Raw genomic sequence first — 27,006 nt, 5'->3', positions numbered from 1 at the left:
CACGTACCACGTTTCTCCTACCTCCTTGGACCAAAAGCTGCCATCCCACCATTGGGGGCACCTCTCGGGAAAGAAGGGCTTTGCTGAGGCCGCGGCTGTTCCTTCACTGGAGCCACAGTGCGTGACACCCTTCTCCCTCTGGAGGGAGACACAGTCCAGCTTTTGTGTGCAGCGCCGCCACCTCCCTCCTGCCCCTGCCCCTGCTCCAGCCGCGGCGGCCCCAACCCCGCTGCCCCGGCGTAGCTTCTCGACCCGGCTTGGCGGCTCCGTCCCTCCCTCCATCCCTCCCCGCACGCTGCCCAGTTTGACGCCGCGGGGGAAAGGAGGTCCCGAGAGAGCGGCGGCAGGGCCGCCCAGTGTCCGCAGCGCAGATCTCCTCGCCGCGGCCACGTGTGTCTGTGCGAAAACTTCGAACCCCTCGCCTAGCCGCTTGGGAGGGAAGCGGAGAGGAGGGAGGGAAAGAGGGAGGGAGGGGAGAGCTGCGCTGCGCTGCGCTGCGCTGTGCCGCGGGGGCGGGCTGGGCGGGAGGCGGCCCAGCCCCGGTGTGCGTGGGGCTGCTGGCGGAGCCCCGCTCCTCATTCAGACAGTGCTGCGGCCGCGGGGACCTGCTGCCTCGTAAAGGGGCTAGGAGGAGAGCAGCGAGGAGGCAGATAAGCGCCGGGGAGGAGAAGGGCGTCCTTCCCTCCTCCCGCGCAGGGTGCGCGTGGAGCTGCCTTTGCTCGCCCCGCCGCGGAGCGCTGCGCGCAGGCTGGGAGCGGGTGCTGCTGTTTCTGAAGGTGAAGCTCTTACTCTCCTATTAGTTTTCCCAAGAGGGAGAAGAAGGCAGCGAGAGGAGGACGTCGTGCTGTGTGCGAAAGGCAAACCAATCAGCGATGCTTTAACGGAGGGATTGCTGCAGGACGCGACGGCTTTTCTCCCTTTGCCGGCGGGGCTGAATCGGGACCGCACGCAGCTGGCGGGAGGGCCAGAGCCGCACAGGGCTGCAGGACTTCCGCACCCTTCGCTTTTCTCATAGCTAATCCGTACTTAGTCCTCTTTTATTTTGATTGATACTCTAAAATCGTGTGCGAGAAACACTTTAAGTCTTCCCACCCTTTCCACTTGCTTCATCCTTCCTCTAGCATCTCTTAGCCGGATTCCTGGTATATTTCAAAAGAGGCGGGGGCAGATCCGGATCCCGGCGGGACGGCTGCCTGCCACAGCCCGGCCGAGTCGAGAGGAGCCGCTCCATGTCCCCGGGCGCTGGCGGGGCGCGGGGCGTTTACCGGCGATGCCTGGGCGGTGAGGCCGGAGCTCCCCCCCGACGGGAGGCGGCCGATCGCTAGGTGTTTCCCGCAGGAAGCAGGGCTGCAGGTAGGTGCTTGGAGGGCTCTAAGGGCTTGTGTCTGTGTGTTTGTCTCGGCGCTGGTTGCGGGGCCGGGAGATGCCCTCTGCGGCTGGCGGAGATCCCGCGGGCCGGTGAGCGGAAAGCGGCCGCGGCTGGCCGGGCGCTGAGTGTGTGAAGGAGGCTGCTGCGGGCTGCCGCTCTCGCTGCTCAAAAGTTGTAGAAAGCCGTGCGTGAGGGGCAGGTGTTTTCGCTGCCTTTCCTGCTCCTGCCCCGCTCCCGGGGATCTGCAAGGCTTTTAAAAAATTATCTTTCAAAATTTCCTTTTAATTTTAAGTGATTTTATTCAAAGGAACACTTCAGCGGTTTAGGGGGACCCGCTCGTTTTTCAGCCTGCCTGCTGGTATAGGAACAGTGGCCGCTAACTCGCAGCACCTCCGGGCACTTGGGGCTTTAGTCTGCATTGGAGCCCGGACGCTTTATCGGTCGCCTCCAGAGATCGGCTAAAAGAGCGAGGAGTCCTTTTGTCAATCCTTTTAAATAGAGAGCTATAAAGAGGCAGTGATGGTTTCAGTTCTTTCCGTGTGTAACACTCCGCAAGTTGTGGTGTGCATAGTATGAAACGTATCTTGTCCATCCACGTTGCTTCCTTTGCATTTCAACGGACGCATTCACCTACTAAAATCTGTTGCAGGTTCTGTATGCTACAGTGAGAAAGCTTTTCCCTTATTTCACCCCATTTACAGCTTTGCAAGAGAGAGTTTCAAAATAACCTGCCCTGTTCCGTGGAGCCGTAGGACCGGGCACCAGGTTATCTCTGCAAAGAATAATGAGCAATAGCTCGCACTGCCCTGTTAGAAGTTGCCATGCATGTTTCTTCTACATGTTTCATGCTTATGGGGTCTTAAAATAATTGCTTGAAGCATTTAAAATTATATGTGTAGTTAAAGTTGTCTCTTTCCAGCTTTTTTTTTACTTAGTTTTGAGATCATCAGTATTTTTTTAAGGGTACCTCACTTCTATCACAACCCCCCCAGTAGGCACTGTCTCAGTATTTAAAGGACCGTGCTTTGTTTCATGCAGAACTGTCAGTTTAAATAATAAACATACTCAACCCCTTTCCCTGAAAGCCCTGTAAAGTGTTCAGGGTCTTCGGGTCTTTGCACAGCAGTGGATAAATTTAAATTACTATTGACTAAATGATAATTGTTATCTGGTTTCTCCTTCTTACCAACTAGTTCCAGACATTAGCATTCAGATTGCCATGTATTTAACACTTTAAAGCTACTTCGTGGGCTTATCTAAGTGAAGTCTATTTAAGTCAAATAGATAAGAGTCTTTTCTGTAGGGTAGGATAAACTCTGGAAAAAATAGTTCAGTAGTAATAGGAATATAGCTTAGCAAAAGTTGGGAAAGAGCATACTAAGGCATTTTTATAGAGGTGATAAAGGCTACATTTTTCTTTCACTTTTTCACAGTAACTGGGCAGTCTGATGCCTACTGATGCCTAAATTGTTTTGTGAGTGCGTAGTTAACAGTAGTAAAGTAATTAAAGCTGTGTTTCGGTATTAGCATTTCTGAGAGCTGAAACTGCTGGGGAAATATTGAAAGCTATGTGGTTTTCTGTTTTATGAACTGAGGATGTCCAAAACTACAGTACTGTTATTCTTACAAATGTAAGCCACCAAAGTGTCCTAATTTCAGTGGAAAGCTTTGATCAGTTAGTTGATAGCAAATCAGGACTACTGTCCATGGTTCCACATGTTGTTTGAGCATAGCCCCACATCAGAAATGTGGGGTTAATTTTAGATATACTGCTGGTAGTGGGTGACTGAGATGAAATCTCGATTTCTGTCATGCTGTTTTAATTAGAGAGTGGTGACTAATCTATCTGTGTCTTTGTCATACTGGACATACGGGGTAACATTTTTACCTGTCCATTTCTATGATATGAGAGAGCTCAGCTTTATGTGTAGATGCTTGGGATGCACTTGATAATTTTAGTAGGGAATACCTGAACAACTTTTTCTGCATGGAAATAAATAGATGTATCTACAGCTGTATATTGGTGGCAGCTTTACTGGCAGGTTACAAAGTGACAATTCATTGAACTCTGTCTAGATTTACATACAGCAAATAATATTTTACACTGAATTGTGGTGACAGAGAAGCGTGTAACAGCCAAGAACTTTCATCGCAGGCGATGACAGACTTGATAAAGGACATCTTTACAAATGCAGACTGTATGTTTTTGGTGAGCAAAACATACCATGGGAATGCTCAGATCTGAGTGTCTTCACACTTGAAATTTGTTGTTGGCTGTGTTGCTGCTTATCAGCCTGTGTAAAGTCTAAATAGTCTATTAGAAGTATGTTGCATTTATTGTCTTGTATGGTTTACTTATAAGTAACAGAGCAATGCTAACTAGTTGCCACAGTAAAGGAAACCACTGACTTGGGATGGTAGAAGTTCACATTATCTCATACTCATCTACTCAAAAATGTTATCACCATCTTGAAAAATTATTCTGCATAATAAAATGAACAGTGAGCAAACAGTTCCATATCCCTGTTTCAACTCGTGCAGTATTTTATTAGAAATGCTTCATTAAGTCACCTTATTCTGCAGCTGTTTGTTCACTGAAAATGAAAACAAAAATCAGGAAGTTTATGCAGCAAAGCAGTCTCATTTCCTTTGTTAAGTAGTAAAAGTTCAAACAAACAAACAAACAAACAAACAAAAATCCTTTGGCATCAGTGTGCCAGAAACACTGAATATGTCCTATTTTTGTGATAGATGGACGACATTTACTGATGCAATTCATCAATGTATTTATTAGTCAAACGTCATCAAACAAAGAAAGTAAACAAAGCCTGCATGATGATGCAGAGGCTAAAGCAAGAGAAGACACTGCAAATCTAATTAATGTTCAGTCTCATATTTGCAGTCTATATTTAAACATCTCATTTAAATGTCTTTCATCGATTTTCTACTACAGCTCCAGATAGTTCAGGTAGCCATAGCACATGAAAGTGCATTTTTCTGTTTACCTTTTGAAATGCTCAATTTGAAAGGTGTTTAAGCAAAATTTGTCTTTGGATGAATATAACAAAAGGGTTCTGTGGCAGCAGAGCTGAATAGTGACCTGCCTGGGTTCATGACCATTTTTATGTGTTAAGAGGGGCATCCCCAACTGATGCAGAGTTCCATTGCTCCATTGGAGTATTTGAAGCTCTGACATTTTAAACCAGCTGGAGATTTGCTCTATTATCCTTAGATCACTAATTTTAAATGTGTACTTTAAAAGGATTCTTATTTTTTTTTTTTTAAGGATGAGAAAATGTTTGCATTGTATACTGAGATTCACAGAATCACCTGCCTGGATGCATTCCTGTGCAGACTGCCCTAGGTGAGCCTGCTTTTGGCAGAGGGGTTGGACTCGATGATCTCTCGAGGTCCCTTCCAACCTCTAACATTCTGTGATTCTGTGATATTGCAAGTGCACATCTTCATATCTGAAATACTTCAAATATGGGGGTTGGAGGGTTGAGGCCCTGTCCCTGGAGGTGTTTAAGAGCAGGCTGGACGAGGCTCTGGCCAGCCTGATCTAGTGTGGGGTGTCCCTGCCCATGGCAGGGGCGTTGGAACTAGCTGATCCTTGTGGCCCCTTCCAACCCTGACTGATATTATGATACTTCATAAAAAACAGAGGAGTTATTCCAACAGGAAGTTTGGCCCAGTGATTGGGTTTTGTAAACTGCTAATACATACTTAAAATACTCCTCCTCATAACTGTTTAGGTTTATAGAACTCACCAGACATCAGAATAAAAGTGGAAACATCAACTATAAGGTGATTCATTTCTCCTTTTGCTCTTGGTTGAACTTGAGAAAACAGTGAATGTTGTGCTTTGATTCTGTATACATTCTCACCAGCCCTTCCTGCTTATCATAGGTAGTCAGTTATTTATCAAAAGATGAGCAAAAATAATAATGGCCCCTTAATTTTTCATACTGCTCGTGCAGAACCATCACATTTTTAGGATAAACAGTTCAAGGCATTTATTTAATAGAGCTTGTTTCATTCATTGTGTTTTGAAAAATGCTTTGGAGGTAGCAGGGATCAAAGCAGACATTGTGCTTTACAGTACTAGTTATGTCAGGACACCACATCCTTACATAAAATGGGACAAAGTCACTTTAAAAAACATTCTTAGCTTTTTTTTTTTCCTGGTTGGATGCATTGGGACACTGATTTTTGGGGTGTGTTGTAGCTGTAGCTATTGCTGGAAGTAGCAGCAGAAAATGCTATGTATGGGTTTGATCCTTAGTCTTTCTGTGAGCAAGCTCTTACAGGAGTGGGTCCTGTATCTTTTGCAATATAGAAAGATTACTTGTACAATTGCATGTGTAAAAAGTGGGAAATAGTTTCTTTTCCCTCATTTAAAGCTTACCAAACCTCATAATCTCTGCTATGTTAATAGCTTACATTTTCCAGTAACCTTATTTCACATCTTGGTGATCTTGTAATATGAAACTTGACCAGAGGTCTCTTGGCACCGGGACAGCATTGTATACAGCTGTCTCTACTGTGAGTATCCCTTTAACAATGCCAAGGGGAGAGCCACAGTACAGGGCAGCACAGAGGTGAAAGCACACAGAGGTTTCTAAGACTCATGGATGTCTGGTAATTTTCTGTGCTTAAATTACAAATTGGAACTAGGGCTGCATAAGGTGCTGTAGATTGCCAGACATCAACAGTAAATAAATGTGTGAGTACAGTTCAAGAAACCTATTTGACTGTATAAATAGCAGAATAATAAGTAATGGGTTGGTAAGTGTGAAACATATTTGAAATAGATAACTGAGTTTTTACTTTGGTTGTATGCCAGCTTCTCTTTGTGTGGAAGATTTCTCACCTCTGTTGCATTGTTAACATCCACTATTTGAAGATGAGCTTCTGGACTCACATTCACAATATTTACTCCTATGTCGTGTTTTCTACACTCCTCTACTGCAGTTTCTGCATCATATATTGATAAGGCAGAGCTGTGGCCTCTTGTCCGTCTTGCCACAAACTAGTTTGTTAGGCAGTACATGGCTCTCTACTCATCTCTGTCCAACATGTTGTGTCATGGAATTAGGGAGAAGGTATGGTGCAGCCCTTGAGTCACCAGATGGCTTCTCATGTTCATCTGAACATGTTTACACAGCACACTTTTCCTGGTTCCAGTCTTCCTGTGGCTTCTCCCTCACCATGTGAAACTACACATATGAGAGGACTTGACCAAAAGGCTCTGATACATGTTCTCAGACTAGGTGCCTTCTGCCTTGTGATCATGCAAGTGGGAGATCTGTGAGCATTGTGTTTCAACTGTGTGCTCCAGATCCACTTTTAGCTGAGACCTTTTCAGTGTTTGTTTCTGCTTAAGATACCTCTTTGGCCTTTTGAGTTTTAGGCTCAACAACAACTTGTTGTTGGCTGTTGTTTCATTGCATTTAAAGGCACTGCAAAGTAACACAGAACGGTGTGATGATTTTGAGGAGAGGTAATGTCTTTCTGTGCCATTTGTACATAGGAAACTGAAATTTGGATCTTCTCCAGTAGGGGATGAGAGTCAGTACCATCTGGAGTTTGTCTCATGGTTTATCTACAATGTGTCAGTAGTCTTAGTACAGTTGTTGCTGTAGAAGCATACACCTTGCAAAAGGCACCACCCATGAAAATCAGGATGTGCACCTGCAAAGAGAGGCAGAGCCTGAGGTCTGATCACCCAAGGCATTTCAGATGTAAGTGTGTGGCTTCTGTGGGACTAATCAAATTAATTATGTGCTTGAAGACTTTTCTGAAAAGAGCCTGAATAAACACTGCTGACTCCTTAGAACGATCCATGTTGAAGGCATGTAGGTGGGGTGCTCTTGAGATGACTGTGTTTGTATCTGTGTTCTGGATATAAATGTAAGATTTGAGCTTTGTTTTGATGTCCTGGCAGTCCTCCACCTTTTGTAAATGTTCAGTCCTTTAAATTCAGAAGAGAGGCTATATAAAGGCAGGTAGATTTCAAAAAGATGCTACAAGTAGCTGGCCTGTATTAACTGCACTGGTTAGGCTGCACCTCGAGTACTGTGTCCAGTTCTGGGCCCCTCAGTTTAGGAAGGAGGTTGACTTGCTGGAACGAGTCCAGAGAAGAGCAACAAAGTTGGTGAGGGGTTTGGAACACAAGCCCTATGAGGAGAGACTGAGGGAGCTGGGGTTGCTCAGCCTGGAGAAGAGGAGACTCAGGGGTGACCTTATTGCTCTCTACAGCTACCTGAAGGGAGGTTGTAGACAGGCAGGGGTTGGTCTCTTCTGCCAGGCAGCCAGTACCAGAACAAGAGGACACAGTCTCAGGCTGCGCCAGGGGAGGTTTAGGCAGGATGTTAGGAAGAAGTTCTATACAGAGAGAGTGATTGCCCATTGGAATGTGCTGCCTGGGGAGGTGGTGGAGTCGCCATCATTGGAAGTTTTCAGGAGGAGACTTGATGGGGTGCTTGGCACCATGGTTTAGTTGTTTAGGTGGGTTGGATTGTTTGATGGGTTAGACATGATGATCTTGAAGGTCTCTTCCAAGCTGGTTGTTTATTATTATTATTATTATTATTATTATTATTATTGTTATTATTATTACTGCAATTACAGTCATGTAAGTTTCCAAATGTCATGTTACTGGTGTGGCAGTAAAGTAAAATACGCCTTTCTGGCAAAGTATATCAGACTATAGTATTTCTGCAAGAAAGGAGGTCATGTTTACAGTTTAATTGCAGGGGCAAAAAAAGATCTGTTTCAGAATCACAACACAGAAGAATACTTTCTCTGGACTGTGTTACCTGTGTTTATTTAGCTTCAAAATATTTTATCTATGTATTGTAACAAAGAAGCTATACTTAAGATGGGGAGTTTCATTTTGAGGTCTGGTAACAGCAGCAAATAAAGTGAGATAAATTCTGATTTATAAGCTTACTGGAATCAAGACAGAAGAAATACTGTATTTGTATGTTAACGTAACGTGCTATAAATTCAGATGCGATACTATCAGCCAATACGCCGAACACTTCCTGACACTTCTCATTATATGATCCTTCTTTTTTCTATTCCATCTAGAAACATGAGGGATGTCCCTTGCACTGTAGTTAAGGGGATTTGTAAGCCATATTACTACCAAAGTGTCCAAACCTTCCTGAGCAAGGCATTACGTTGGTATTTGTGCAATGGATGTTCAAAGAAAGACTCTGAAGCTGGGTTCTGGTTGAGCTTCAGACTTAGACAGTGTTTGTGGTTTGTTTTCCCCCCCCACCCATGCAGATTTATTTTCCTTTATGTAAACAAGATTTTATGATTTTCTGTTTAAAATCATTGCAGTTTGATTGTTCTGGTTTCACTCTTGATAGGCAGCTCAACCCCATTCAGCTGCTTACTCACTCACTCCCCCTCAGTGGGATGGGGAAGAGAATCAGAAGGGCAAAAGTGAGAAAACTCGTGGGTTGAGATAAAGACAGTTTAATAGGTAAAGCAAAAGCTGTGCAAGCAAGCAAAGCAAAATAAGGAATTCATTCATTGCTTCCCACTGGCAGGTAGGTGTTCAGCCATCTCTAGGAAAGCAGGGCTCCATCACACATGCCTAGGAAGACAAACATCTTAACTCAGTTGTTAACCCTTCACCTCATCTTTTATTGCTGAGCACAACGTTGTATGGTATGGAATATCTCTTTGGTCAGTTGGAGTCAGCTGTCTTGCACTTCTAATCTCGTCACTTGTAGGGCAAGGTGAGAAACAGAATCACAGAATTAACCAGGTTGGAAAAGTACAGAGAAGGGCAACAAAGCTGGTGAGGGGTTTGGAGCACAAGCCCTATGAGGAGAGGCTGAGGGAGCTGGGTTGCTTAGCCTGGAGAAGAGGAGGCTCAGGGGAGACCTTATTGCTCTCTACAACTACCTGAAGGGTGGTTGTAGCCAGGAAAGGGTTGGTCTCTTCTCCCAGGCAACCAGCACCAGATCAAGAGGACGCAGTCTCAAGCTGTGCCAGGGGAAGTTTAGGCTCGAGGTGAGGAGAAAGTTCTTCACAGAGAGAGTTGTTGTCCATTGGAATGGGCTGCCCAGGGAGGTGGTGGAGTCACCATCCCTGGAGATGTTCTAAAAGGGATTGGACGTGGCACTTGAAGCCATGGTTTAGCAGTTGTGAGGTGTTGGGTGACAGGTTAGACTTGATGATCTTTGAGGTCTTTTCCAACCTTATTGATTCTATGATTCTATGATTTATTGCATGCACAGACCCTGGACTATCCCATACATCCTGATTAACCATCCCTCTCCCCTTCCTGCCCTTTTATTTATACACAGGTGTCATTCCCTTAGTTTATGGATCACCCCTGTATAATGTCCATAAAAAGTTAATTGAGTTTATTTAGTCCATGACTTGGGTTCTATGTTTACTGTGCTCACTCAGGGTAGAAGTAATGTGTGGTGTAGAGTTACTGGACACCAAAGCCAATTCAGTTTGGGTCACTGCTGTAATTGCACTATTTGTGAGTCTCATCCTCTGTTGGTTGGGATGGTTCGTGCTGTAGTAGTTCCTATAACATGCAACTCAAATAATGAGTTACAGCAGTTTAAGCGTATGTCTGTTACAGTCTCCAGCCCTGGTCCCTTTGCATCAGGCCATAGGTTTAACACTGCAATATACTGCTCCCCGTGCTCCTGCTCCAGCATGGACTTTCCCAGAGACCACAGTATCTTCAGCGTATGCCTGCTATGTTGTGGACTTATCCACAGCTCCAGTCAGTTTGAGACGTACCTGCTCTGGTGTGATGACATCCATGGGCCACAGACCCTTTAAGTGATGGACTTGCTGTGGTGTGGCCTCATTCATAGGCTGCAATGTATCTGTTCCAGCATGACCTTACCCATAGGCTATGGTCCCTTCAGGCATGTACCTGCTTTGTTATGTCCCTATCCATGGGTGCTGACACTTCCAAGGTCACAAATGCAAACCACAGCGCCTTATGAGCTACTGTTAAGGAAATTAACAATGTCCTAGCTAAAACTGGTAGATTGATAGAAGTATTTTTAGTGATTGTGTCTGAGATTTTGTTTTACTACATTGATCAACTTGTGGTCAAAACCTAACAAAACAAAAGCATGTAACTGGGTAACTTTTTTCTCCTGTTAAGCTGCTTGTGCTTTATCTGAGAATGCTGCAGTACTTCATACATCACATTGTGCTTTTAGATGTCTGTATGGGGTTTTAAGAGGCTTTAGCCCTTATGTTTGTGCAGGCTGGTGTGGCATGCATCTGGTTGTGACCATGCAAATGCACAGCTGCCTTCTCCCATTCTGATCATGTTTGTGTCCTCTCATGTAATTGTTGACGTCACTGCTTGTGTGAAAATGTAGCAGAAGAAAGTTTAATCTTAGGTCAGTTGTTTTGAGCTTCTTTGGCTTTGAGACTGTGGTGTAATTAGTATTTTTAGGTTTTTTTTACCAGTATAGTTATTCTTAAATGCTTTACAATTTCTCTGGCATTGCTTCGATCTGTTGGGTTGTTCATGTGTGTTTGACACCTGGTGAACGTACACTTCGTGCTTTTAAAAAGTGAAATATGCTTTTGAAGCCATACTCAGAGCAATGGTTACATAAGCTACTTTGTTTCCTTATCAGCAGAGAAATTTAAACATTACTAATTATTCATTTATATGAATTCTACATGAACTTCCTCCGTGAGGAAAGTGATGACACAGCTGTCACCAAAGCTGCATGAATGCACCAAGTCTTTTTAATAAAACACTTTGTTCTATTTCCACTTAAAACCTGAATTCCCAGCAATGACACTTGTACTCTCCTCTTCCTCATCATCTTCCCAGCCACTCATAACCTAACTTTTCCCCCAAGCTTTCCTTGCCCTTCTCTTTCTCTTTTACTGTTCACCTCGTCTGCATTGGTGTCATATGATCTTTCTGAATGTCAAGTAAACGCAGACTGCAGTCAGCATTACCAAATTGCTTTCCTGCCACAAGTCTCTCTTCATGTGCCGTGACCCACCAGTTAGCTCTGAGTTAAATGCAAGTCATTCTGATTCCCAAATTTTCAATATATTTGCTATTTAATGAGCTATTAAACATTATGCACTTTTAAACTTCATCTTTTCTGACTGACTGCATTATTCCTGATAATTGTAGCTTTAGAGAGAGACAATTAATTTGAAACCAGTTCTGCCATCGAAGTGACATTATTTAGGTAGCATTTCTCCATATCCATGCTCTAGGGATTATCCCATTAGAATATATTTATATTTAGAAACTCCTTGAGACCATTGTAGCAGTCCAATAGACACCACATTGTCATCAGTAACAGAGATAAAGCTACTGGATATGCTGTTGTAATAAAACACAGAATGACAAAAAAGAAAGATACACAGATGGATGGATAAATAGTTCATTTTTGCTTTGATTACATAAGAAAAAGTAAATGATGCTCTTTGGCCATCCTAAGAAACTGTTTCCAGTAAACTTAAGCACAAACACAAATGAGATCGAACACATCCAAGTGCCGGGTTCTGCACATTGGCCACAACAACCCCATGCAGTGCTACAGGCTGGGGTCAGAGTGGCTGGAGAGCAGCCAGGCAGAGAGGGACCTGGGGGTGCTGGTTGATGGTAGGATGAACATGAGCCTGCAGTGTGCCCAGGCAGCCGAGAGGGCCAATGGCATCCTGGCCTGCATCAAGAACAGTGTGGCCAGCAGGAGCAGGGAGGTCATTCTGCCCCTGGACACTGCACTGGTTAGGCCACACCTCGAGTACTGTGTCCAGTTCTGGGCCCCTCAGTTTAGGAAGGATGTTGAGTTGCTGGAAAGTGTCCAGAGAAGGGCAACAAAGTTGGTGAGGGGTTTGGAACACAAGCCCTATGAGGAGAGGCTGATGGAGCTGGGGTTGTTTAGCCTGGAGAAGAGGAGTCTCACAGGTGACCTTATTGCTGTCTACAACTACCTGAAGGGGAGTTGTAGACAGGCGGATGTTGGTCTCTTTCTGCTTGTGGTGAATCCCAATTACCTTTCCATCAATTCTAACATTTTTATTTTTTTCTCTGCTACTTAAGAGTTCCACTTTGGCAAAATATGGAAATAGAACAGAACAGAACAGAACAGAATAGAATAGAATAGACCAGACCAGGTTGGAAGAGACCTTCAAGATCATCATGTCCAACCCATCAACTAATCCAACCCATCAACTAACCCATGGCACCAAGCACCCCATCAAGTCTCCTCCTGAAGACCTCCAATGACAGTGACTCCACTGCCTCCAAGGGCAGCCCATTCCAATGGGCAATCACTCTCTGTGTAGAACTTCTTCCTAACACCCAGCCTAAACCTCCCCAGGCGCAGCCTGAGACTGTGTCCTCTTGTTCTAGTGCTGGTTGCCTGGGAGAAGAGATCAACCTCCGAAATGATTCACAGAAGGAAATTTTGTCCATGACCTTGCTATGGTAGTAGGCAGAAATGTGCATTTTAAAAAAGCCTTAGCCATTCATCTTTGAACCTTATGTTCAAGATGTTGTAAAAGTAAGTCTCTAATAGACTTCCTTCATTCATGTTGTGTATTGGAGCTTTGTGGTGGTTTAGGCTGGGTGCTGGCCCCATTACAAGCTTACACATAGTTCTCACAGTTACTTTGTGGGAGCAATATTGAAAATGTTCCTGGGGGGAAATTTTTCTTCCTCTCAATCAGTAGATGTTAAATGCTGATTTAGAATGAGTGCAACATACATATGATTGAAAAATATGCTTAGAGGTTTGGGAGCTATGGAGAATACTTGTAATTTGGGCTGAGGGGTTTAATCATAGAATCATGGAATCATAGAATTGTTAAGGTTAGAAGGGACCTCAAGGATCATCTAGTTCCAACCCCCCTGCCATGGGCAGGGCCTCTGCTCTGTTGGATACTGTAAGTTCCTGATGTACTTGTGCCTTACACACCTTTGCACCGCTTTGGAGTAAATAGCTAAGTATGCAGATGAGTGAGTAGTTAAGCAGATAGCTTCACTTCTCTACTCATTCTCTTGAAGATGGAATTACTGGTTCAGCACTGCTTCAGGTCGCAATCTTTTCTGGTTTCCTGGCATAGTAACGTGGTAGGCCTAATTCTGTCAGCTGAAATAAAATATTTCTCACTAGTAAATGATTAAGATGATTCAAAGCCACATTTTGAAAGCAAAACATCTTTTATTTCCCCAAACCTCCTTCTAGACAAACAAAGAGATAGAAGTCTGTATAAACCCAATGCAAAGTAAGCATTACTATTTTATTGGCAAAAGTAACAAGCTATGATTTAATGCTGTGGTGACAGCTGTTTGGAGTTGCATATTGCAGTCTCTCTGTGTCTTTCTTTCAGTGTCTTAACTCAAGTAGTTGTTGATAATTTGTGGCCTTCTTCTTGAGGAGGTGATTTCTAGCTGTCTAGTTCTTTTAATTTCTATGTATATTCTGGTTCTGACCAGAAGATCTGTCTAACCTTTATCTGGCACCTGAAAAGAACATTTCTCTAATTATCGCCCAACCTATTGTGGCTAAGTTTAGGTCCTTACCTGCACCTCAGCAAAGCCTTTGACACCGTCCCCCACAGCAAACTCCTGGCCAAGCTGTCAGCCCATGGCTTGGATGGGAGCACACTGCACTGGGTTAGGAACTGGCTGGAGGCTGAGCCCAGAGAGTGGTGGTGAATGGTGTCACATCCAGCTGGCGGCCAGTCAGTAGTGGTGTGCCCCAAGGATCAGTGCTGGGCCCTGTGCTCTTCAACATCTATATTGATGATCTGGATGAGGGCATTGAGTCCATCATCAGTAAATTTGCTGATGATACCAAGCTGGGGGCAGGAGTTGATCTGCTGGAGGGTAGAGAGGCTCTGCAGAGGGACCTCGACAGGCTGGACAGATGGGCAGAGTCCAAGGGCATGAGATTGAACACATCCAAGTGCCGGGTTCTGCACATTGGCCACAACAACCCCATGCAGTGCTACAGGCTGGGGTCAGAGTGGCTGGAGAGCAGCCAGGCAGAGAGGGACCTGGGGGTGCTGGTTGATGGTAGGCTGAACATGAGCCTGCAGTGTGCCCAGGCAGCCAAGAGGGCCAATGGCATCCTGGCCTGCATCAGGAACAGTGTGGCCAGCAGGAGCAGGGAGGTCATTCTGCCCCTGTACACTGCACTGGTTAGGCTGCACCTCGAGTACTGTGTCCAGTTCTGGCCCCCTCAGTTTAGGAAGGAGGTTGACTTGCTGGAGTGTGTCCAGAGAAGGGCAACGAAGTTGGTGAGGGGTTTGGAACACAAGCCCTATGAGGAGAGACCGAAGGAGCTGGGATTGCTTAGCCTGGAGAAGAGGAGACTCAGGGGTGACCTTATTACTTTCTACAACTACTTGAAGGGAGGTTGTAGACAGGCGGATGATGGTCTCTTCTCCCAGGCAGCCAGTAGCAGAACAAGAGGACACAGTCTCAGGCTGCACCAGGGGAGGTTTAGGTTGGATGTTAGGAAGAAGTTCTATACAGAGAGAGTGATTGCCCATTGGAATGTGCTGCCTGGGGAGGTGGTGGAGTCACCATCATTGGAGGTGTTCAGGAGGAGACTTGCTGGGGTGGTTGGTGCCATGGGTTAGTTGTTTAGGTGGGTTGGATTGGTTGATGGGTTGGACGCAATGATCTTGAAGGTCTCTTCCAACCTGGTTTATTCTATGTAATTCTATGTAAGTTATTGTCTCTCTACAGAGATATTTATTCTTCCTATTTCTACCTAATATTTCCACTTGCATGTAACATACATTTAAATCCCAATAAGTACAACAATTCTGGAAAAAAAAAGTATGAACTGATTGTATCTCAGTAGTTCTCTGACAGTTGGAAAACTAATGTAAATTAGTCTATATTATCAACAGCTCACATCAGAGGTATAGCAGATTTTGCAACTGCTGGCAGCCCTGTCGTTAATGCTGGGTATTAAAATAGCATGGTATCACTTCATGGTTAACTCCATGTCTTGAGTTTCTCTCAGTACTATAAAGCTTTCAGCCTGGGTGTTGCATACCTCTATTTTTTTAATTTCGGTCTCTGAGGTGGTGGAGGAAGTTTAAAACCTGCTCAGGTGGCCTAGATCTGTCAGCAAAAAGAAACTTGAGCATTTCACATCACCGTTGCAGATACTCTGAAATTCGCTCTGTGAATCTGTGTGTAATAAAAGCTTTTTGGGTGGGTGATTGTGATTTAAAAGGGAAAGGTGGAGTCACCTTTCAGCATTTTCACCACTAATAAAACTTTTAGTTCTAATTTACATTTGGACTTAAATTAGCAGTTCTAGAAACTGGAGAAAAGCTGCAATTGTGTTTTGTTACCGCCTTGTATTACTTGATTATCTGGAACATCTTCTTCTCAGCAGTTAAATGTTATGATTTAGAATGATGTAGCTAGGTGTAGAATAGAATAGACTAGACTAGACTAGACTAGACTAGACCAGGTTGGAAGAGACCTTCAAGATCATCGTGTCCAACCTATCATCCAACACCACCCAACCAACTAACCCATGCAACCAAGCACCCTGTCAAGTCTCCTCCTGAACACCTCCAGCGATGGCGACTCCACCACCTCCCCGGGCAGCCCATTCCAATGGGCAATCACTCTCTCTGTGTAAAACTTCCTCCTGACCTCCAGCCTGATCCTCCCCTGGTGCAGCCTGAGACTGTGTCCTCTTGTTCTGGTGCTGGCTGCCTGGGAGAAGAGACCAACCTCTGCCTGTCTACCACTCCCCTTCAGGTAGTTGTAGACAGCAATAAGGTCACCTCTGAGTCTCCTCTTCTCCAGGCTAAGCAACCCCAGCTCCCTCAGCCTCTAATCATAGGGGTTGTTTTCCAAACGCCTCACCAACTTCGTTGCCCTTCTCTGGACTTGCTCCAGCAAGTCAACCTCCTTCCTAAACTGAGCGGCCCAGAACTGGACACAGTACTCAAGGTGTGGCCTAACCAGTGCAGTGTACAGGGGCAAAATGACCTCCCTGCTCCTGCTGGCCACGCTGTTCCTGATGTAGGCCAGAATGCCATTGGCCCTCTTGGCTGCCTGGGCACACTGCAGGCTCATGTTCAGCCTACCAGCAGTAGTCTCTTAGCTCTCACAGTATTGTGTTTCTTTGCCTGTTCAAAAGTGTGGGACTAATTTTATGTTCTGAAGTTATTCTTTTTTAATCTTGCAGCTTCTGCTCAAAAATGTATTAGATCCCCTGTTATTGGAAGAAGAGTAATAATGGTGCATCATCAAACAACATTCCTGAGCCAGCATACAGAATCTGAAAAGAACACCTTTTGAAACTTCTCCCTCTCTTCCCCCTCCCCCCCCAATCCCCACAAAACACAAGTGACACAAAATAAGTCTTGCTTGCATTTCAGTTTGCTTTTAGACAATAAAGCTTTGCAAAGCTAAAGTCAAGGTTACAATGTCCTATTTTAATGATAATAGAAACTCCTTCAGAGACTTAAGTGATGCGCAAGAGGTAAAACACTTTGTCATTTTGTTGCAGCTCTGTGAAGTTGGAAGTAAAACCCAGTGCTGCTTGACTTTTGCTGTTGGAAATCAGGTCATACCCTGCCAAAAAGGACAGTAGGGGCAGGATTCAGCTTGAATTGACACCTAAAATAGGCTTCCAATTGTAACTGTCTGCATGTGAGGTAGTTGGTTTAGCTGCGTACTCAAGGGAAATCTCGGGTAGGGTACAGGTGCATAGTATAATTTAAAACTCTAGGTATCTTGCTGGCCCTCCAAGTGGTACTTCAGATGGGTGCAGAATCTGATCTGAACCAGAATTAAGGTGACAAAATTAATAGATAGGTGACAAAATTAATAGATGAGGGGCGAGCAACTGATGTCGTTTACCTGGACCTGAGCAAAGCCTTCGACACTGTCCCACACCACATCCTGGTCTCCAAACTGGTGACACATGGGTTTGATGGGTGGACCACTAGATGGATAAGGAACTGGCTTGATGGCCGCACCCAAAGAGTGGCTGTCAATGGCTCCATGTCCCAGTGGAGGCCAGTGACAAGTGGAGTCCCTCAGGGATCAGTCCTGGGACCTGTCTTATTCAACATCTTTGTGGGGGACATGGACAGTGGCATTGAGTGCACCCTCAGCAAGTTTGCTGATGACACCAAGCTGTGTGGTGCAGCAGACACGCTGGAGGGAAGGGAGGCCATCCAGAGGGACCTTGACAGGCTGGAGAGGTGGGCACAGGCCAACCTCATGAAGTTCAATAAGAGCAAGTGCAGGGTCCTGCATCTGGGTCGAGGCAATCCCAGGCACAAATACAGGCTGGGCAGTGACTGGCTGGAGGGTAGCCCTGAGGAGAGAGACTTGGGGGTGCTGGTGGACAAAAAGCTCAACATGAGCTCTCAGTGTGCACTTGCAGCCCGCAAAGCCAATCAGATCCTGGGCTGCATCAGGAGAAGTGTGGCTAGCAGGTCGAGGGAGGTGATCCTCCCCCTCTACTCAGCCCTGGTGAGACCCCACCTGGAGTACTGTGTCCAGTTCTGGAGGCCCTATTACAAGAGGGATGTGGAGGTGCTGGAACGTGTCCAGAGAAGGGTCACGAGGATGATCAAAGGGCTGGAGCACCTCTCCTATGAGGACAGACTGAAGGAGTTGGGGCTGTACAGTCTGCAGAAGAGAAGGCTCCGGGAGACCTAATTGTCGCCTTCCAGTATCTGAAGGGGGCCTACAGGAAGGCTGGGGAAGGACTTCTCAGGATCTCAGGTAGTGATAGGACTAGGGGGAATGGAATGAAGCTGGAGGTGGGGAGATTCAGGCTGGATGTGAGGAGGAGGTTCTTCCCCATGAGAGTGGTGAAACCCTGGAATGGGTTGTCCAGGGAGGTGGTCGAGGCCCCGTCCCTGGGGGTGTTTAAGAGCAGGCTGGCTGAGGCTCTGTCCAGCCTGATCTAGTGTGGGGTGTCCCTGGCCATGGCAGGGGGGTTGGAACTAGATGATCCTTGTGGTCCCTTCCAACCCTGAATGAAACTATGAAACTATGAAACTATATCTACCAACCCCTTCCCTTGGGCATCTCGGATGGTTCTGGGTGGCCCCTGAATCCTGATTCTATAGAAGTATTCTGCTTGCTCTAGAACAGATATCTACTTTGGATCAGCTGAACTGTACTTCAAGTCACAACCATTAGTCAAGTTGAATAACTTGCCTTAAAGGTGTATTTTAACTGTTTGCAGCAAGCGATTTAAATGTGTTAAAGGATCTAACATACTTCAAAGGGGTTTGTAGTATCACATCTATGATGTGTCAGACATCATGTTTAGTCAGCTGAACTGAGTACTTCTATTTCAATGCCTAAATTGAGGTATCTTAATCATATCAGTACCTATGTTATTGATGAATAACAGGAAGAATAAGAACAGTTATGAAGTTGATTAACCTTGGAAGCAATTTCTGTTGATCTCTTTCTTCATCATTTAGTGATACAGTTCTAACATGAGAAAACATGTTTGAACATAGAAGATTTCATCTCAACATGAGGAGAAACTTCTTTGCAGTGAGGGTGACAGAGCATTGGACGAGGCGGCCCAGAGAGGTTGGGGAGGCTCCTTCTGTGGAGACTTTCAAAACTTGCCTGGATACATTGCTGTGTGGACTACCCTAGGTGGTCCTGCTTTTGGCAGGGGGATTGGACCTGATATCTCTGAAGGTCCCTTGTGATCTCTGATGTTATGTGATTCTGAAATTCTGTGAAAAAACATCTCTGCTCCCAATTCAAAGGCTGGATCTTCAGCTGAGGGCTGAAGAAACCTCACAAGGTATGAACTTGTTAGTCAGCCTGGGTAAGCTGGGTCTGATAATGTCTGATAGTTCTAAGAGAAATACAAAAAGAGAGAATAGCTTTATAAAAATGGACCTAGAAAGGGAGATTTCATATTCTAAATCATAAAAAGCATGACATTAAATTGTATTTTTCAGGTCAAATTTTTTTGCTGAGAGCATCATCTGGAAGGTTAGTTAATTTCAGAACTTTTGACTATGGTGTAGTAGGGAGAAAAGAGGAAGAATTAAATCATAGTAGTATCATAGTATCAGTTAGGGTTGGAAGGGACCACAAGGATCATCTAGTTCCAACCCCCCTGCCATGGGCAGGGACACCCCACACTAGATCAGGCTGGCCAGAGCCTCATAGGAATCTACTTACGGAGTTTCAGAGCAATAAACCAAAATGCACAGTCCTGTTAGAGGTATAGCTGGTCATTAATTATTTTTGTGAGAGTGACACTTAGCATAACCAGTCAGGCGTGAGGAGCTGAACAAAGACAAACCACAACATTTTTCTACCCTTTACTGGCTGACCCCTGCAAGAGAATCTTTCAGCCTGTAGCTGCCTGCCATGGGGTCTACAACTCCTAAGCCTGAATGATGTCCTAGCTGTGGCAGTGGTACATGTACTTGATCTACAAGGAGTGGGAAATATGTAATTTCTAGCATCTACTGGTGTTTTATCAAAATAAGCAATGAGAATGTTATAAAGATTTCCTTTGTGGTTGTGATTTTCCCATGAGTCACTTGACTGGGATTCATTGTTTCTTTAGTTTTGCCTCTTAGCAGACTGTGGGTCTACTGGCATCAGTCCCCAAACTCCCGGTGTGCTCATTAGAATTGGATAGAATCAATCTACAGAACTGGAAAAAACCCACACCAACAGAGAAAAAAAAACCCAAAGCAACTCTCCTTCCTTTGTCTAATGGGAACAAGTAATACAAGAAGTACATCTGCCTTACTGCTTCCTAGATTGTTAAACCCTTTACTCCAGAGTTACAGAGAATCTTAAACACAAGAAGGTTGTGATTTTTGCTTATCATTTGTTTTGTGAAGCTATTCTTAATGTAGTCAGCAACAGCAGAAGGCAGTAGGTAAACAAGATACTTTTACCCTACCTCTGACACCATTAAGTAATGTACCCTTGTCTCCTCATCCCATATCCCCCCCTTTTTCTTTCTTCTTCTTCTTCAGAATTTCTCTCTTCACTCCTCCTCACTGTCAGGAGAGTAATTTTGGGCTGTATTTTAATTTGCTGAGGGTTGACAAGGCTCTTTTCTATTTCTACACTGCGAAGAACTCGCCCTGATTCTTCCCATACCTGTATTTGGGAAGCTATCCTTGCAGGGCACTTGTATTAGCCAGGACAGCTATATCTGACTAATTGGAGATGAAACGCCCACAGAGTATTGAACAATGCAGTTTTCTAACTTCCTAATTGATTGCAAAATACATGAAAATATTAATGATGTTTGGAAAGATCATATGTACATTTTGTGAAGAGTTCTTTTAGTTTTAATTGCAAGAAATGATGCAAATAACCAAAGATATAATATTTGGGGGGGGGGGGGGGGGGGGGATGTTTATCATGCTAATTATGGTACAGACATAAAAGATTTTGTGACAGGTAAAATTGTAAGCTTCTGCAGGAATTTGAGGATTATACTTCTCTCAGTGAATAAACATTATCCTTCTTATGGACTTAGCTGCCTTCTTTTATAACAAATATACTTAAATATACTTATTTAAGTATAAATTATATATATATAAAATATATACTTATTATTTAAATATACTTAATATACATATAGTGGTCGATGGTAGGCTGAACATGAGCCTGCAGTGTGCCCAGGCAGCCAAGAGGGCCAATAGCATCCTGGTCTGCATCAGGAACAATGTGGCCAGCAGGAGCAGGGAAGTCATTCTGCCCCTGTACACTGCACTGGTTAGGCCACACCTCGAGTACTGTGTCCAGTTCTGGGCCCCTCAGTTTAGGAAGGAGGTTGACTTGCTGGAATGAGTCCAGAGAAGAGCAACAAAGTTGGTGAGGGGTTTGGAACACAAGCCCTATGAGGAGAGGCTGAGGGAGCTGGGGTTGCTCAGCCTGGAGAAGAGGAGACTCAGGGGAGACCTTATGGCTGTCTACAACTACCTGAAGGCAGATTGTAGGCAGGCAGGGGTTGGTCTCTTCTCCCAGGCAGCCAGTACCAAAACAAGAGGACACAGTCTCAGGCTGCACCAGGGGAGGTTCAGGTTGGATGTTAGGAAGAAGTTCTATACAGAGAGAGTGATTGCCCGTTGGAATGGGCTGCCCAAGGAGGTGGTGGAGTCACCATCATTGGAGGTGTTCAGGAGGTGACTTGATGGGGTGCTTGGTGCCATGGGTTAGTTGTTTAGGTGGGTTGGATTGGTTGATGGGTTGGACACGATGATCTTGAAGGTCTCTTCCAACCTGGTTGTTTATTATTATTATTATTATTATTATTATTATTATTATTATTATTATTATTATTAATTATTATTATTAATTTATTATTATTAAGTCCAGCAGGTCTAGGGAGGTTCTCTTCCCCCTCTACCTTGGTGACGCCACACCTGAAATACTGTGTCCAGTTTTGGGCTCCCCAATTCAAGAGAAAGAGGGATCTGCTAGAGAGAGTTGAATGGAGATCTATGAGGATGACTGTGAGACTTGAACATCACTCCAGTGAAAGACTGAGAGAACTGTGTCTGTTTAGTCTGGAGAAGAGAAGGTTGAGGGGGAATCTTACCAACATCTATAAATATCTGAGGAGTGGGAGTCAAGATGAAGTTGCCAGTCTCTTCTTGGTGGTGTCCAGTGATAGGACAAGAAATGAGTACAAGCTAGGACATAGGAGGCTCCACCTCAACATGAGGAGACACTTCTTTACAGTGAGGGTGATGGAGCACTGGAACAGGCTGCCCAGAGAGGTTGAGGAGTTTGCTTCTCTGGACCCACCTGGACGCATTCCTGTGCAGCCTGCTCTAGGTGATCCTGCTTTGGCAGGGGGGTTGGGCTTGATGATCTCTGGAGGTCCCTTTCAACCACTAACGTTCTGTGATTCTGTGATCAAGTTTCCTAATTAAATCAAATTTAAACTACTTGTCAATCTGTCTGCCCTGGGGGGTGCTGACTCAGATCTGTATGAAACCCTTCTCTTAACTAACAAAGCAGGAGCTACCAGGTCAAAATTATAAACAGATTCTGGAGATACAGCTTGCTTTAAAGGCAGTCAGGAAGACGAACCTTAGTGATGTTTGCATTCAATAATTTACTCAAAAGAAACTACTCCCCATCTCCAAACAATCTTTCTAAATAATGTTTTTGCATACCTTTACCACAATGTTTTATATCCAAAGATTTCTGCAAAACATTCCCAAGAGAAACTAGTTTGCTGCTTGCAAGTAGTGTGTTGTCTGTTGAATTTCTCCCCCCCCCCCCCCTTTCTTTCCCTAACATTTAATTGAAATTTTTGGCTTCAAGCCAAGTGTGATTTAAAACATTTTAAAGTCTTGATCACCAAAGAAACTTGTGATGGCTGCATCCTCATTGCACAGAGGATGAGTTGGCATTTCTACTTCAGATTATTTAGTTCAGCGATCGAAGCTATTATGCAGTACAGGTGACAAGAAGGACCTTCACCTTTGTGCTTCAGTTAGAAAGCTTGGTTACGTGTCAGCTACAAGGTTAGAATCACTAAGGGAGATGCCTAGGAGAGCTATTACAGCCTTGAGGTAAAAAATGCGGCTCTTGAGTGCAAGAACTGATACTGAATTGAATTGTTGGTTGTGCCTAGTGAAACAACCTGGAAACAACAATCACACTAGGTAACTGAAACACAACTTGAATCCCTTTTTCTGCTCTGGACAAAGATGCATGTTATTCTGAGGACCCAAAATGAGCTTTCTGCAGATGCTTCTGATTGATCCATAACCTTGGGCTGCAGGTAGAAAAATTTTCAGTTGAACAAACTGGGTGCTTGGTGCCATGGGTTAGTTGTTTAGGTGGGTTGGATTGGTTGATGGGTTGGACGCGATGATCTTGAAGGTCTCTTCCAACCTGGTTTGGTCCATTCCATTCCATTCCATTCCATTCCATTCCATTCCATTCCATTCCATTCCATTCCATTCCATTCCATTCCATTCCATTCTATTCTATTCTATTCTATTCTATTCTATTCTATTCTATTCCATTCCATTCCATTCCATTCCATTCCATTCCATTCCATTCCATTCCATTCCATTCCAAACTGGTGTATATTTTTTGGTATTTAAGGACTAGTAGATTTTAGCCCTCTATATGTACTGATTTCTATTTATTTATTTATTAAGTCTACAAAGGAATGCTTTTATGACCTTGCCTATAATTACTGAAGCTGCTGCATTTATTTCCACATCATAATTAGGAGAGAAGTTTTCAAAATGGTGGAAAATGAGGGCTTGAATAGCTATCAGTCATCTGTGATGACCTGGACAATCTGTATTGACCTGTTTTAATTTTAAAGAGAAAAGTTTCTCTTTTTACAAGACTTATGTCAGACATTCTGTTCGATTCCCTGATACCTTTTTATTGTGGATGCTTCTGTATGTAGGAAATTGACTGTCCTCTGTTGGGGATAAATAATGTGTCTCTCATACCAGGTGCATCATGGCGCCCTAGTGATCACTAACTCAAATTGGAGCCTGGTGAATCAGGTTTCTTCTGTTTGTTTTGGGTTTTGGGTTTGGTATTTTTTTAAGGTCTGGGCTGAAGGTACTGTTTTTCAGCCTTTCAATTTGAAGGACTGAAATTTCTCGGTGTCCTAGTTTTGAGCCATAAGCTGCCCATGGCAAAAGGACAGAAAAGGTATTTTACCCCTTCCCAGGGAGTAAAATAAAACTGCTCCACGCTGGATGGGAAGTTTAAATGGAAATTCTATTTACAAATATATACAAAAGGTATTCGTGTGAAAGGAATACATTAATGAATTAGGCTCAGTTCTTCACCTGGGCCAACCAGACCAAAACCTTCCAGAGTTTTCCAAAAACCACCACCCCACTCAGCCTCAATAGCAGCCAAACTGCCTTCTGCCCCCACTAGACCCAGACCTTTAATAGGCTCAGTGGTGTTACTGGAAATTCACTGCCAACCAAGGCCAGGAGAAAGCCTCTCCCCCACAAACCCACAAAGATAAGGGGCTCATGTCCTGAGATGGAGAAGAGGGAGCGAGCTTTGGCTGTACACTCCCTTAAATAGAGAAATACAGGAAAATGGAATAGAATAACAGATTACAGTATCCTGGGACAAGCTGCCTGTCCCCCTGACCACCAACAGAACAAGAGGACACAGTCTCAAGCTGCACCAGGGAAGGTTTAGGCTGGAGGTTAGGAAGAAATTCTTCACAGAAAGAGTGGTTGGCCATGGGCTGCCCAGGGAGGTGGTGGAATCACCATCTCTGGAAGTGTTTAATAAGAGACTGGATGAGGCACTTGGTGCCATGGCTTAGTTGATTAGATGGTGTTGGGTGATAGGTTGGACTCGATGCTCTCAAAGGTCTTTTCCAACCTGGTTAATTCTATTCTATTCTATTCTATTCTATTCTATTCTATTCTATTCTATTCTATTCTATTCTATTCTATTCTATTCTACTCTACTCTACTCTACTCTACTCTACTCTACTCTACTCTACTCTATTCTCTAGCCTCTGGAGGGCTTTTCTTTATAGTTATAGCAATTAACTCTTAATGTCCCTTAACCTACAATACTCAGAAACAGTACAGATGTTCTTTGACATAGGACCAGTTGAGGCTGAAGAAAAACCTACTCCATGGGAATAGACATCCTTCATTTGTGAGTTCCTTGTGGGTAGCAGACTTTTGGGAAAAGGATTTGGTACTCTGAATAAACACCCAACATTGATGAGTACTCCAGTGCAGTATGTAGTTCTTAGCTCTGTCCAAAAGAATAGAATAGAATAGAAATAGAAATAGAAATAGGAATAGAATATAATAGAATACAATAGATTAATAGACCAAGTTGGAAGAGACCTTCAAGATCATCACGTCCAACCTATCATCCAACACCACCTAACCAACTAAGCCATGCAACCAAGCACCCTGTCAAGTCTCCTCCTGAACACCTCCAGTGATGGTGACTCCACCACCTCCCTGGGCAGTCCATTCCAATGGGCAATCACTCTCTCTGTGTAAAACTTGCTCCTGACCTCCAGCCTGTACCTCCCCTGGTGCAGCCTGAGACTGTGTCCTCTTGTTCTCATATTGGCTGCCTGGGAGAAGAGACCAACCTCTGCCTGTCTACCACTCCCCTTCAGGTAGTTGTAGACAGCTAGTAACTGCTTTCAGAATCTTTATGTAGTGAATCAAAATTACCCACTTCAGTTATATTATGTCCTTCAAAGACTTTATGGAGCTACAGTGTTCATGAGGTAGGAAGTCTGTGGAGAAAGATCATCAGCATCATATAAAAAAGTGCTTTATAGTAAACCTAGCGGCCAAGCAATTGAACCTGTCCATCTTGAAAGGGGTGCTAGATAAAGGAGTGTGACAACATTGACAAAAATAAGGAAACAAACCCCACTTCAGTTCAGAGCTCAAGCCAGGCAGAGAGGGACCTGGGGGTGCTGGTTGATGGTAGGCTTAACATGAGCCTGCAGTGTGCCCAGGCAGCCAAGAGGGCCAATGGCATCCTGGCCTGCATCAAGAACAGTGTGGCCAGCAGGAGCAGGGAGGTCATTCTGCCCCTGTACACTGCACTGGTTAGGCCACACCTCGAGTCCTGTGTCCAGTTCTGGGCCCCTCAGTTTAGGAAGGAGGTTGACTTGCTGGAACGAGTCCAGAGAAGAGCAACAAAGTTGGTGAGGGGCTTGGAACACAAGCCCTATGAGGAGAGGCTGAGGGAGCTGGGGCTGCTTAGCCTGGAGAAGAGGAGACTCAGGGGTGACCTTATCACTCTCTACAACTACCTGAAGGGAGGTTGTAGACAGGCTGATGATGGTCTCTTCTGCCAGGCAGCCAGTACCAGAACAAGAGGACACAGTCTCAGGCTGCGCCAGGGGAGGTTCAGGTTGGATGTTAGGAAGAAGTTCTATACAGAAAGAGTGGTTGCCCATTGGAATGGGCTGCCCGGGGAGGTGGTGGAGTCGCCGTCATTGAAGGTGTTCAGAAGGAGACTTGACGGGGTGCTTGGTGCCATGGGTTAGCTGTTTGGGTGGGTTGGATTGGTTGATGGGTTGGACACGATGATCTTGAAGGTCTCTTCCAACCTGGTTTGGTTTATTCTAATAATAAAAAAAAAAGACCTATTTGTACAATGAAATCTGCCCTTGATGTTTAACCTGAAGTAGAAACCAAAACATTAAAGGTACCTTTCTCTTTTTTGACCTTTCCCACTTCATTCATCTCAGCATAACATTGTTTACAATGTAAATATCTTAATGTATTTTAGGAACAAGAAGCAAAATATTACGTTCTGGAAAGGAGCTGAAAAATTAAGTGAAGCTTCTGGCTGCCCTTCAAAAGCTTCATAAAGTCATAGATGGATGAGCTTAGCTCATCTAAAGACTTCTCAGAAGAAGTGTTGTATGTATAGATCTGTGGCCTAAGCACAGATGTTTTCTGTACCATGCCTGTGAAAATGAATCCAATACTGGGTTTCATTATCTACTCTGTTTGGTTGCCTGGAATTGAAGACTGTTCATAAAAAAAAAATATGTTTCATTTCTGTCTTCAAAATAAACCTGTCACAATTCTTAGGAGATGATTTACATTGAGATGATTTGGTAATGTCCATGAAG

General features: G+C 44.3%; 1 protein-coding gene across 2 annotated transcripts in view; it reads left to right on the top strand.

Moving 5' to 3' along the window:
- The first annotated feature begins 586 nt into the window (after positions 1-586).
- TAFA2 (TAFA chemokine like family member 2) overlaps positions 587-27,006 on the top strand; it is a 245,459-nt gene continuing 219,039 nt past the window's right edge. For both annotated transcript variants that reach the window (XR_010992361.1, XM_068170397.1), the window contains exon 1: positions 587-1,353. The gene's annotated coding sequence lies outside the window, so the exon portion shown is untranslated. The remainder of the gene's footprint in view (positions 1,354-27,006) is intronic.

The sequence above is a fragment of the Melanerpes formicivorus genome, unplaced genomic scaffold (genome assembly GCF_026170545.1).
Source record: "Melanerpes formicivorus ecotype bairdi unplaced genomic scaffold, bMelFor1.0.p_v2 SCAF_3, whole genome shotgun sequence".
NCBI lineage: Eukaryota > Metazoa > Chordata > Aves > Piciformes > Picidae > Melanerpes > Melanerpes formicivorus.
The sequence above is the reverse complement of the archived record's forward strand: the minus strand, read 5'-3'. Positions and strand labels throughout refer to the sequence as shown.